The sequence below is a fragment of the Procambarus clarkii genome, chromosome 28 (assembly GCF_040958095.1).
Source record: "Procambarus clarkii isolate CNS0578487 chromosome 28, FALCON_Pclarkii_2.0, whole genome shotgun sequence".
Lineage (NCBI taxonomy): Eukaryota > Metazoa > Arthropoda > Malacostraca > Decapoda > Cambaridae > Procambarus > Procambarus clarkii.
In genome coordinates, this window is record NC_091177.1 from 2908893 (window position 1) to 2921185 (window position 12293).

Below are 12293 nucleotides of genomic sequence, written 5' to 3' on the forward strand. Positions count from 1 at the left end.
GAACCCACCCCCCAAGCCCTACCGAGAACCCACCCCCCAAGCCCTACCGAGAACCCACCCCCCAAGCCCTACCGAGAACCCACCCCCCAAGCCCTACCGAGAACCCACCCCCCAAGCCCTACCGAGAACCCAGCCCCAAGCCCCTCCGAGAACCCAGCCCCAAGCCCCTCCGAGAACCCAGCCCAAAGCCCTACCAAGAACCCAGCCCCAATACTTACCAAGAACCCACCCCAAGCCCTACCAAGAACCCACCCGAAGCCGGACAGACTCCCACCCGGAGCCCGACCAGTCAAACACCCGGAGCCCGCCAGTTGAGTGAACCGGAGCCCGCCAGTTGAGTGAACTGGAACCCGTCAGTTGAGTACCTGGAGCCCGCCCCGAGCCCTACCGAGAACCCACCCTGAGCCCGACCAAGAACCTACCCCGAGCCCTACAGAGGTTCCCCAAGCCCGAGAGCCTATCCCGATCCCGAAAGAGCCCACCCCGACCCCTACCGAGAACCCACCCCCCCAAGCCCTACCGAGAACCCACCCCCCCAAGCCCTACCGAGAACCCACCCCCCCAAGCCCTACCGAGAACCCACCCCCCCCCATGCCCTACCGAGAACCCACCCCCCCCAAGCCCTACCGAGAACCCCCCCCCAAGCCCTACCGAGAACCCACCCCCCCCAAGCCCTACCGAGAACCCACCCCCCCAAGCCCTACCGAGAACCCCCCCCCAAGCCCTACCGAGAACCCACTCCCCCAAGCCCTACCGAGAACCCACCCCCCCAAGCCCTACCGAGAACCCACCCCCCCAAACCCTACCGAGAACCCACCCCCCCAAGCCCTACCGAGAACCCAGCCCAAAGCACTACCGAGAACCCAGCCCCAATACCTACCAAGAACCCATCCCAAGCCCTACCAAGGACCCACCCGAAGCTGGACAGACACCCACCTGGAGCCCGAACAGTCACCCACCCGGAGCCCGACCAGTCAAACACCCGGAGCCCGCCAGTTTAGTAAACCGGAGCCCGCCAGTTGAGTGAACCGGAGCCCGCCAGTTGAGTGAACTGGAACCCGTCAGTTGAGTACCTGGAGCCTGCCCCGAGCCCTACCGAAAACCCACCCTGAGCCCGACCAAGAACCTACCCCGAGCCCTACAGAGATTCCCCAAGCCCGAGAGCCTATCCCCATCCCGAAAGAGCCCACCCCGAGCCTGACCGGGAGCCAACCCCAAACCCTACCAAGAACCCACCCCCAAGCCCTACCAAGAGCCCACCCCCAAGCCCTACCAAGAACCCACCCCCAAGCCCTACCAAGAACCCACCCCAAGCCCTACCAAGAACCCACCCGAAGCTGGACAGACACCCACCTGGAGCCCGAACAGTCACCCACCCGGAGCCCGACCAGTCAAACACCCGGAGCCCGCCAGTTTAGTGAACCGGAGCCCGCCAGTTGAGTGAACCGGAGCCCGCCAGTTGAGTGAACCGGAGCCCGCCAGTTGAGTGAACTGGAACCCGTCAGTTGAGTACCTGGAGCCCGCCCCAAGCCCTACCGAGAACCCACCCTGAGCCCGACCAAGAACCTACCCCGAACCCTACAGAGGTTCCCCAAGCCCGAGAGCCTAAACCGATCCCGAAAGAGCCCACCCCGAGCCCTACCGAGAACCCCCACCCCCAAAGTCCTACCGAGAACCCACCCCCCAAGCCCTACCGAGAACCCACCCCCCCAAGCCCTACCGAGAACCCACCCCCCAAACCCTACCGAGAACCCACCCCCCCAAGCCCTACCGAGAACCCAGCCCAAAGCACTACCGAGAACCCAGCCCCAATACCTACCAAGAACCCATCCCAAGCCCTACCAAGGACCCACCCGAAGCTGGACAGACACCCACCTGGAGCCCGAACAGTCACCCACCCGGAGCCCGACCAGTCAAACACCCGGAGCCCGCCAGTTTAGTAAACCGGAGCCCGCCAGTTGAGTGAACCGGAGCCCGCCAGTTGAGTGAACTGGAACCCGTCAGTTGAGTACCTGGAGCCTGCCCCGAGCCCTACCGAAAACCCACCCTGAGCCCGACCACGAACCTACCCCGAGCCCTACAGAGATTCCCCAAGCCCGAGAGCCTATCCCCATCCCGAAAGAGCCCACCCCGAGCCTGACCGGGAGCCAACCCCAAACCCTACCAAGAACCCACCCCCAAGCCCTACCAAGAGCCCACCCCCAAGCCCTACCAAGAACCCACCCCCAAGCCCTACCAAGAACCCTGCCCTAATACCTACCAAGAACCCACCCCAAGCCCTACCAAGAACCCACCCGAAGCTGGACAGACACCCACCTGGAGCCCGAACAGTCACCCACCCGGAGCCCGACCAGTCAAACACCCGGAGCCCGCCAGTTTAGTGAACCGGAGCCCGCCAGTTGAGTGAACCGGAGCCCGCCAGTTGAGTGAACTGGAACCCGTCAGTTGAGTACCTGGAGCCCGCCCCAAGCCCTACCGAGAACCCACCCTGAGCCCGACCAAGAACCTACCCCGAGCCCTACAGAGGTTCCCCAAGCCCGAGAGCCTAAACCGATCCCGAAAGAGCCCACCCCGAGCCCTACCGAGAACCCACCCCCAAAGTCCTACCGAGAACCCACCCCCCAAGCCCTACCGAGAACCCACCCCCCAAGCCCTACCGAGAACCCAGCCCCAAGCCCTTACCGAGAACCCAAGCCCTACCGAGAACCCAGCCCAAAGCCCTACCAAGAACCCAGCCCCAATACCTACCAAGAACCCACCACAAGCCCTACCAAGAACCCACCCGAAGCCGGACAGACACCCACCTGGAGCCCGAACAGTCACCCACCCGGAGCCCGACCAGTCAAACACCCGGAGCCCGCCAGTTTAGTAAACCGGAGCCCGCCAGTTGAGTGAACCGGAGCCCGCCAGTTGAGTGAACTGGAACCCGTCAGTTGAGTACCTGGAGCCCGCCCCGAGCCCTACCGAGAACCCACCCTGAGCCCGACCAAGAACCTACCCCGAGCCCTACAGAGGTTCCCCAAGCCCGAGAGCCTATCCCGATCCCGAAAGAGCCCACCCCGAGCCTGACCGGGAGCCAACCCCAAACCCTACCAAGAACCCACCCCCAAGCCCTACCAAGAACCCACCCCCAAGCCCTACCAAGAACCCACCCCCAAGCCCTACCAAGAACCCAGCCCTAATACCTACCAAGAACCCACCCCAAGCCCTAACAAGAACCCACCCGAAGCCGGACAGACACCCACCTGGAGCCCGAACAGTCACCCACCCGGAGCCCGACCAGTCAAACACCCGGAGCCCGCCAGTTTAGTAAACCGGAGCCCGCCAGTTGAGTGAACCGGAGCCCGCCAGTTGAGTGAACTGGAACCCGTCAGTTGAGTACCTGGAGCCCGCCCCGAGCCCTACCGAGAACCCACCCTGAGCCCGACCAAGAACCTACCCCGAGCCCTACAGAGGTTCCCCAAGCCCGAGAGCCTAAACCGATCCCGAAAGAGCCCACCCCGAGCCCTACCGAGAACCCACCCCCAAAGCCCTACCGAGAACCCACCCCCCAAGCCCTACCGAGAACCCACCCCCCAAGCCCTACCGAGAACCCAGCCCCAAGCCCTTACCGAGAACCCAAGCCCTACCGAGAACCCAGCCCAAAGCCCTACCGAGAACCCAGCCCCAATACCTACCAAGAACCCACCACAAGCCCTACCAAGAACCCACCCGAAGCCAGACAGACACCCACCTGGAGCCCGAACAGTCACCCACCCGGAGCCCGACCAGTCAAACACCCGGAGCCCGCCAGTTTAGTAAACCGGAGCCCGCCAGTTGAGTGAACCGGAGCCCGCCAGTTGAGTGAACTGGAACCCGTCAGTTGAGTACCTGGAGCCCGCCCCGAGCCCTACCGAGAACCCACCCTGAGCCCGACCAAGAACCTACCCCGAGCCCTACAGAGGTTCCCCAAGCCCGAGAGCCTATCCCGATCCCGAAAGAGCCCACCCCAAGCCTGACCGGGAGCCAACCCCAAACCCTACCAAGAACCCACCCCCAAGCCCTATCAAGAACCCACCCCCAAGCCCTACCAAGAACCCACCCCCCCCAAGCCCTACCAAGATCCCACCCCCAAGCCCTACCAAGAACCCTGCCCGAATACCTACCAAGAACCCACCCCAAGCCCTACCAAGAACCCACCCGAAGCTGGACAGACACCCACCTGGAGCCCGAACAGTCACCCACCCGGAGCCCGACCAGTCAAACACCCGGAGCCCGCCAGTTTAGTAAACCGGAGCCCGCCAGTTGAGTGAACCGGAGCCCGCCAGTTGAGTGAACTGGAACCCGTCAGTTGAGTACCTGGAGCCCGCCCCGAGCCCTACCGAGAACCCACCCTGAGCCCGACCAAGAACCTACCCCGAGCCCTACAGAGGTTCCCCAAGCCCGAGAGCCTATCCCGATCCCGAAAGAGCCCACCCCGAGCCTGACCGGGAGCCAACCCCAAACCCTACCAAGAACCCACCCCCAAGCCCTACCAAGAACCCACCCCCAAGCCCTACCAAGAACCCACCCCCAAGCCCTACCAAGAACCCAGCCCTAATACCTACCAAGAACCCACCCCAAGCCCTAACAAGAACCCACCCGAAGCCGGACAGACACCCACCTGGAGCCCGAACAGTCACCCACCCGGAGCCCGACCAGTCAAACACCCGGAGCCCGCCAGTTTAGTAAACCGGAGCCCGCCAGTTGAGTGAACCGGAGCCCGCCAGTTGAGTGAACTGGAACCCGTCAGTTGAGTACCTGGAGCCCGCCCCGAGCCCTACCGAGAACCCACCCTGAGCCCGACCAAGAACCTACCCCGAGCCCTACAGAGGTTCCCCAAGCCCGAGAGCCTATCCCGATCCCGAAAGAGCCCACCCCGAGCCTGACCGGGAGCCAACCCCAAACCCTACCAAGAACCCACCCCCAAGCCCTACCAAGAACCCACCCCCAAGCCCTACCAAGAACCCACCCCCAAGCCCTACCAAGAACCCAGCCCTAATACCTACCAAGAACCCACCCCAAGCCCTAACAAGAACCCACCCGAAGCCGGACAGACACCCACCTGGAGCCCGAACAGTCACCCACCCGGAGCCCGACCAGTCAAACACCCGGAGCCCGCCAGTTTAGTAAACCGGAGCCCGCCAGTTGAGTGAACCGGAGCCCGCCAGTTGAGTGAACTGGAACCCGTCAGTTGAGTACCTGGAGCCCGCCCCGAGCCCTACCGAGAACCCACCCTGAGCCCGACCAAGAACCTACCCTGAGCCCTACAGAGGTTCCCCAAGCCCGAGAGCCTATCCCGATCCCGAAAGAGCCCACCCCAAGCCTGACCGGGAGCCAACCCCAAACCCTACCAAGAACCCACCCCCAAGCCCTACCAAGAACCCACCCCCAAGCCCTACCAAGAACCCACCCCCAAGCCCTACCAAGAACCCAGCCCTAATACCTACCAAGAACCCACCCCAAGCCCTACCAAGAACCCACCCGAAGCTGGACAGACACCCACCTGGAGCCCGAACAGTCACCCACCCGGAGCCCGACCAGTCAAACACCCGGAGCCCGCCAGTTTAGTAAACCGGAGCCCGCCAGTTGAGTGAACCGGAGCCCGCCAGTTGAGTGAACTGGAACCCGTCAGTTGAGTACCTGGAGCCCGCCCCGAGCCCTACCGAGAACCCACCCTGAGCCCGACCAAGAACCTACCCCGAGCCCTACAAAGGTTCCCCAAGCCCGAGAGCCTATCCCGATCCCGAAAGAGCCCACCCCGAGCCCTACCGAGAACCCACCCCCCAAGCCCTACCGAGAACCCACCCCCCAAGCCCTACCGAGAACCCACCCCCCCAAGCCCTACCAAAACCCACCCCCAAGCCCTACCAAGAACCCAGCCCTAATACCTACCAAGAACCCACCCCAAGCCCTACCCACCTGGAGCCCGAACAGTCACCCACCCGGAGCCCGACCAGTCAAACACCCGGAGCCCGCCAGTTTAGTAAACCGGAGCCCGCCAGTTGAGTGAACCGGAGCCCGCCAGTTGAGTGAACTGGAACCCGTCAGTTGAGTACCTGGAGCCCGCCCCGAGCCCTACCGAGAACCCACCCTGAGCCCGACCAAGAACCTACCCCGAGCCCTACAGAGGTTCCCCAAGCCTGAGAGCCTATCCTGATCCCGAAAGAGCCCACCCCGAGCCCTACCGAGAACCCACCCCCCAAGCCCTACCGAGAACCCACCCCCCAAGCCCTACCGAGAACCCACCCCCCCAAGCCCTACCAAAACCCAACCCCAAGCCCTACCAAGAACCCAGCCCTAATACCTACCAAGAATCCACCCCAAGCCCTACCAAGAACCCACCTGAAGCTGGACAGACACCCACCTGGAGCCCGAACAGTCACCCACCCGGAGCCCGACCAGTCAAACACCCGGAGCCCGCCAGTTTAGTAAACCGGAGCCCGCCAGTTGAGTGAACCGGAGCCCGCCAGTTGAGTGAACTGGAACCCGTCAGTTGAGTACCTGGAGCCCGCCCCGAGCCCTACCGAGAACCCACCCTGAGCCCGACCAAGAACCTACCCCGAGCCCTACAGAGGTTCCCCAAGCCCGAGAGCCTATCCCGATCCCGAAAGAGCCCACCCCAAGCCTGACCGGGAGCCAACCCCAAACCCTACCAAGAACCCACCCCCAAGCCCTACCAAGAACCCACCCCCAAGCCCTACCAAGAACCCACCCCCAAGCCCTACCAAGATCCCACCCCCAAGCCCTACCAAGAACCCTGCCCTAATATCTACCAAGAACCCACCCCAAGCCCTACCAAGAACCCACCCGAAGCTGGACAGACACCCACCTGGAGCCCGAACAGTCACCCACCCGGAGCCCGACCAGTCAAACACCCGGAGCCCGCCAGTTTAGTAAACCGGAGCCCGCCAGTTGAGTGAACTGGAACCCGTCAGTTGAGTACCTGGAGCCCGCCCCGAGCCCTACCGAGAACCCACCCTGAGCCCGACCAAGAACCTACCCCGAGCCCTACAGAGGTTCCCCTAGCCCGAGAGCCTATCCCGATCCCGAAAGAGCCCACCCCGAGCCCTACCGAGAACCCACCCCCCAAGCCCTACCATGAACCCACCCCCCAAGCCCTACCGAGAACCCAAGCCCTACCGAGAACCCAGCCCCAAGCCCTACCGAGAACCCAGCCCCAAGCCCTACCGAGAACCCAGCCCCACGCCCTACCGAGAACCCAGCCCCAAGCCCTACTGAGAACTCAGCCCCAAGCCCTACCGAGAACTCAGCTCCAAGCCCTACCGAGAACCCACCCCCAAGCCCTACCGAGAACCCACCCCCAAGCCCTACCGAGAACCCACCCGAAGCCGGACAGACACCCACCTGGAGCCCTAACAGTCACCCACCCGGAGCCCGACCAGTCAAACACCCGGAGCCCGCCAGTTTAGTAAACCGGAGCCCGCCAGTTGAGTGAACCGGAGCCCGCCAGTTGTGTGAACTGGAACCCGTCAGTTGAGTACCTGGAGCCTGCCCCGAGCCCGACCGAGAACCCACCCAGAGCCCTACCGAGAACCCACCCTGATCCCTACAGAGAACCCACCCTGATCCCTACAGAGAACCCACCCCTAGTCCTACCATGAAAACACCCTGAGCCCTACAGAGAACCCACCCTGGGCCCGACCAAGAACCTACCCCGAGCCCTACAGAGGTACCCCAAGCCCGAGAGCCCATCCCGAACCCGAAAGAGCCCACCCTGAGCCTGACCGGGAGCCAACCCTAAGTCCTACCAAGAACCCACCCCGAAGCCCTACTAAGAACATACCCGAAGCCGGACAGACACCCACCTGGAGCCCGAACAGTCACCCACCCGGAGCCCGACCAGTCAAACACCCGGAGCCCGCCAGTTTAATAAACCGGAGCCCGCCAGTTGAATGAACCGGAGCCCGCCAGTTGAGTGAACTGGAACCCGTCAGTTGAGTACCTGGAGCCCGCCCCGAGCCCTACCGAGAACCCACCCCGAGCCCTACCAAGAACCCACCCCGAGCCCTACAGAGAACCCAACCCCCCCGAGCCCTACCAAGAACCCACACCCCCCCCGAGCCCTACCAAGAATCCACACCCCCCGAGCCCAACCAAGAACCCACACCCCCCCCCAAGACCTACCAAGAACCCACACCTCCCCGAGCCCTACCAAGAACCCACACCCCCCCGAGCCCTACCAAGAACCCCCCCCCCCCGAGCCCTACCAAGAACCCACACCCCCCCCCCCGAGCCCTACCAAGAACCCACACCCCCCGAGCCCTACCAAGAACCCACACCCCCCTCCCCAAGCCCTACCAAGAACCCACACCCCCCCAAGCCCTACCAAGAACCCACACCCCCCCAAGCCCTACCAAGAACCCACACCCCCCCCAAGCCCTACCAAGAACCCACACCCCCCCCAAGCCCTACCAAGAACCCACACTCCCCCCCAAGTCCTACCAAGAACCCCCCCCCCCCAAGTCCTACCAAGAACCCACACCCCCCCAAGCCCTACCAAGAACCCACACCCCCCCAAGCCCTACCAAGAACCCACACCCCCCAAGCCCTACCAAGAACCCACACCCCCCCCAAGCCCTACCAAGAACCCACACCCCCCCCCCAAGTCCTACCAAGAACCCCCCCCCCCCAAGTCCTACCAAGAACCCACACCCCCCCAAGCCCTACCAAGAACCCACACCCCCCCAAGCCCTACCAAGTACCCACACCCTCCCAAGTCCTAGCAAGTACCCACACCCCCCCCCCCCCAAGCCCTACCAAGAACCCACCCGAAGCCGGACAGACACCCACCTGGAGCCCGCCAGTTGAGTACCTAAAGCCTGCCCGGAGCCCCGACCGACAACCCACCCCGGAGCCCCGATCGACAACCCACCCCGGAGCCCCGACCGACAACCCACCCCGGAGCCCCGACCGACAACCCACCCCGGAGCCCCGACCGACAACCCACCCCGGAGCCCCGACCGACAACCCACCCCGGAGCCCCGACCGACAACCCACCCCGGAGCCCCGACCGACAACCCACCCCGGAGCCCCGACCGACAACCCACCCCGGAGCCCCGACCGACAACCCACCCCGGAGCCCCGACCGACAACCCACCCCGGAGCCCCGACCGACAACCCACCCCGGAGCCCCGACCGACAACCCACCCCGGAGCCCCGACAGAGAACCCACTTGGGGCCCGACAGAGAACCCACTTGGGGCCCGACAGAGAACCCACTTGGGGCCCGACAGAGAACCCACTTGGGGCCCGACAGAGAACCCACTTGGGGCCCGACAGAGAACCCACTTGGGGCCCGACAGAGAACCCACTTGGGGCCCGACAGAGAACCCACTTGGAGCCCGACAGAGAACCCACTTGGAGCCCGACAGAGAACCCACTTGGAGCCCGACAGAGAACCCACTTGGAGCCCGACAGAGAACCCACTTGGAGCCCGACAGAGAACCCACTTGGAGCCCGACAGAGAACCCACTTGGAGCCCGACAGAGAACCCACTTGGAGCCCGACAGAGAACCCACTTGGAGCCCGACAGAGAACCCACTTGGAGCCCGACAGAGAACCCACTTGGAGCCCGACAGAGAACCCACTTGGAGCCCGACAGAGAACCCACTTGGAGCCCGACAGAGAACCCACCCCGCGCCCAACCTTTCATGGAGAAAATTGAACACCAGGCGACAAAAATAATTGCAGAATGAGGTCTAGTTTCATACCATGAACGGTTGAGGGTCACAGGGATAACAACACTGCAAACTAGGCATGCCAGGATGGATCTCACCGAAACTATTAAAATATCGACTTGAATCGACTTGAGAATGGTCCAGGACGGACCGAAACTCGTCGTCCCTTCAACTTCTAGTGTGTGGTCTGGTCAACATACTTCAGCCACGTTACTGTGACTCATCGCCTGCCTATTAAAATATTGAACAGTTTCGAAGATATGGATCCAGAGAACAACTTCAAAAGGTCAGATGGAACACAAACAAGGAACAACGGTTTCAAGTCCAACAAGCCGCAGTGTAGGACTGAAAACATAAGCTATATTTTCACCTACAGGGTTATAAACCCATGGAACCGCCTATCTGCTAAAGCAGTAAATAACATAACACTTGAATTGTAAAATCCAATTTGAAAAAAAATCGGAACAAATGGGGGACCTGATCTGCTACCAGAAATTTTAGCCAAATATCCCCAGTCTGCTAACTGTAGGTAGTAACCGAGTGATTGTAACCTATCCACCGCTGCCCACTGGATGGGGGGGGCGGTGTGCAGGACAAACATAAATTGTGACACTAGCTCTCCACATATGTCAGGTGCTTAATTTAGAACCTGTACTTGAGGTCGATCTCGAACCCATTGTTGATGTGGCGACTTATATTGAATTTTGTAACTAGCTCATCAAGATTGTAACTTGCTTAGCTAAATGAATTGTGGGGTTCAGTCCCTGAGCCCATTATGTGCCTCTGTAACCCTTTCCACTACCGCCCAGCAGAGGTACAACAGGTACTCAGAGAGAACTATCAACATCAGAGTCCCGAGACTGTTCAACACGCTTCCACTACACATAAGGGGCATAACTGGCCGACCCCTCACAGTGTTCAAGAGAGAACTGGATAAGCACCTCCAAAGGATACCTGATCAACCAAGCTGTGACGCATACGTCAGGCTGCGAGCAGCCGCGTCCAACAGCCTGGTTGATCAGTCCAGCAACCAGGAGGCCTGGTCGACGACCAGGTCGCGGGGACACCTCAAGGTAGCCCACAAGATGGGTATGGGGTGCATAATAAACGAACTAAACTAACATCTCTCCGCAGTCTCCGTGGTGTAGTGGTAAGACACTCGCCTGGCGTTCCACGAGCGCTATGTCATGGGTTCGTATCCTGGCCGGGGAGGATTTACTGGGCGCAAATCCTTAACTGTAGCCTCTGTTTAACGCAACAGTAAAATGTGTACTTGGATGAAAAAACGATTCTTCGCGGCAGGGGATCGTATTCCAGGGATCATAGGATTAAGGACTTGCCCGAAACGCTACGCGTACTAGTGGCTGTACAAGAATGTAACAACTCTTGTATATATCTCAAAAAAAAAAAAAAAAAAAACATTGATAGGCATTGTTCGAAGCAAACTCCATACACAAAACCCCATTATATTATATAATTCTATATACTGTGTATATATAAGATATAAATATGTCAAAAAGAATTATCACTCTTACCTGGAGCAATGTTGTTGATGTCGGAAATCAGCGGTACATGTTGTCGCTTTGGCGGCAGCGACTGTACTGACCAGCTGAACCTTCAACGACCAACCGCCGTTTGAACGCCATTTTGAAATTCCAGGCGTACTACCCGAAAAGTGCGTAAACTAGTATTTGCGTGCATTATAGGCCATTCCAAGAAACCTTATTGCTATGAATATCTTGTTATCTAACAAACGAATTATTTATGTTAATATTTTTAGCACATATGTTAAATTAGGCCATTTTTCATTTAGAGGGGGTATATATATATAGCTATTTACATTTTAAGTTTGAAAAATTACCGTACAAAATTGAATGCTAAGATAAGATAAGATTTATTTATACAACCCTGTTTGGAAATTAACTCCTTTTACAATGAAATAAGACGCAAATAAGAACCTCAATTGTGTAGTGAATTTTTAGTTTAGTTCATTTATTATGCACCCCATACCCATCTTGTGGGCGGTAGTGGAAAGGGTTACAGAGGCACATAATGGGCTCAGGGACTGAACCCCACAATTCATTTAGCTAAGCAAGTTACAATCTTGATGAGCTAGTTACAAAATTCAATATAAGTCATCACATCAACAATGGATTCGAGATCGACCTCAAGTACAGGTTCTAAATTAAGCAACTGACATATGTGGAGAGATAGTGTCACAAGTTATATGTTTGTCCTGCACACCGCCCCCCATCCAGTGGGCAGCGGTGGATAGGTTACAATCACTTAGTTACTACCTACAGTTAGCAAACTGGGGATATTTGGCTAAAATTTCTGGTAGCAGATCATTTTGAATGAATTTATGCATTTTGTTTTGATTAAAAGCTTAGGTAGTACAATGTACTACTTCTACTACTAATACCATATTATATATGAGGGGCTACTAAATAAAATTAAAGCACAAGCATGTTCACCTAATATCATTAGCTGACAGGTGAAATAATATGAAAGTCGGAAACTATTTGATTCTCTCTTAGAATTTCTACTAATCCTTTCTTTCGTCGAGATCAATATA

At 59.2% G+C, this 12293-nt stretch overlaps 1 protein-coding gene across 1 annotated transcript in view; it reads right to left on the bottom strand.

The window, feature by feature from the left end:
- mute (muscle wasted) overlaps nt 1-11591 on the bottom strand; it is a 53897-nt gene extending 42306 nt beyond the window's left edge. Inside the window, exon 1 of the mRNA XM_045737474.2 lies at nt 11254-11591. The gene's annotated coding sequence lies outside the window, so the exon portion shown is untranslated. The remainder of the gene's footprint in view (nt 1-11253) is intronic.
- Nucleotides 11592-12293: the final 702 nt, after the last annotated feature.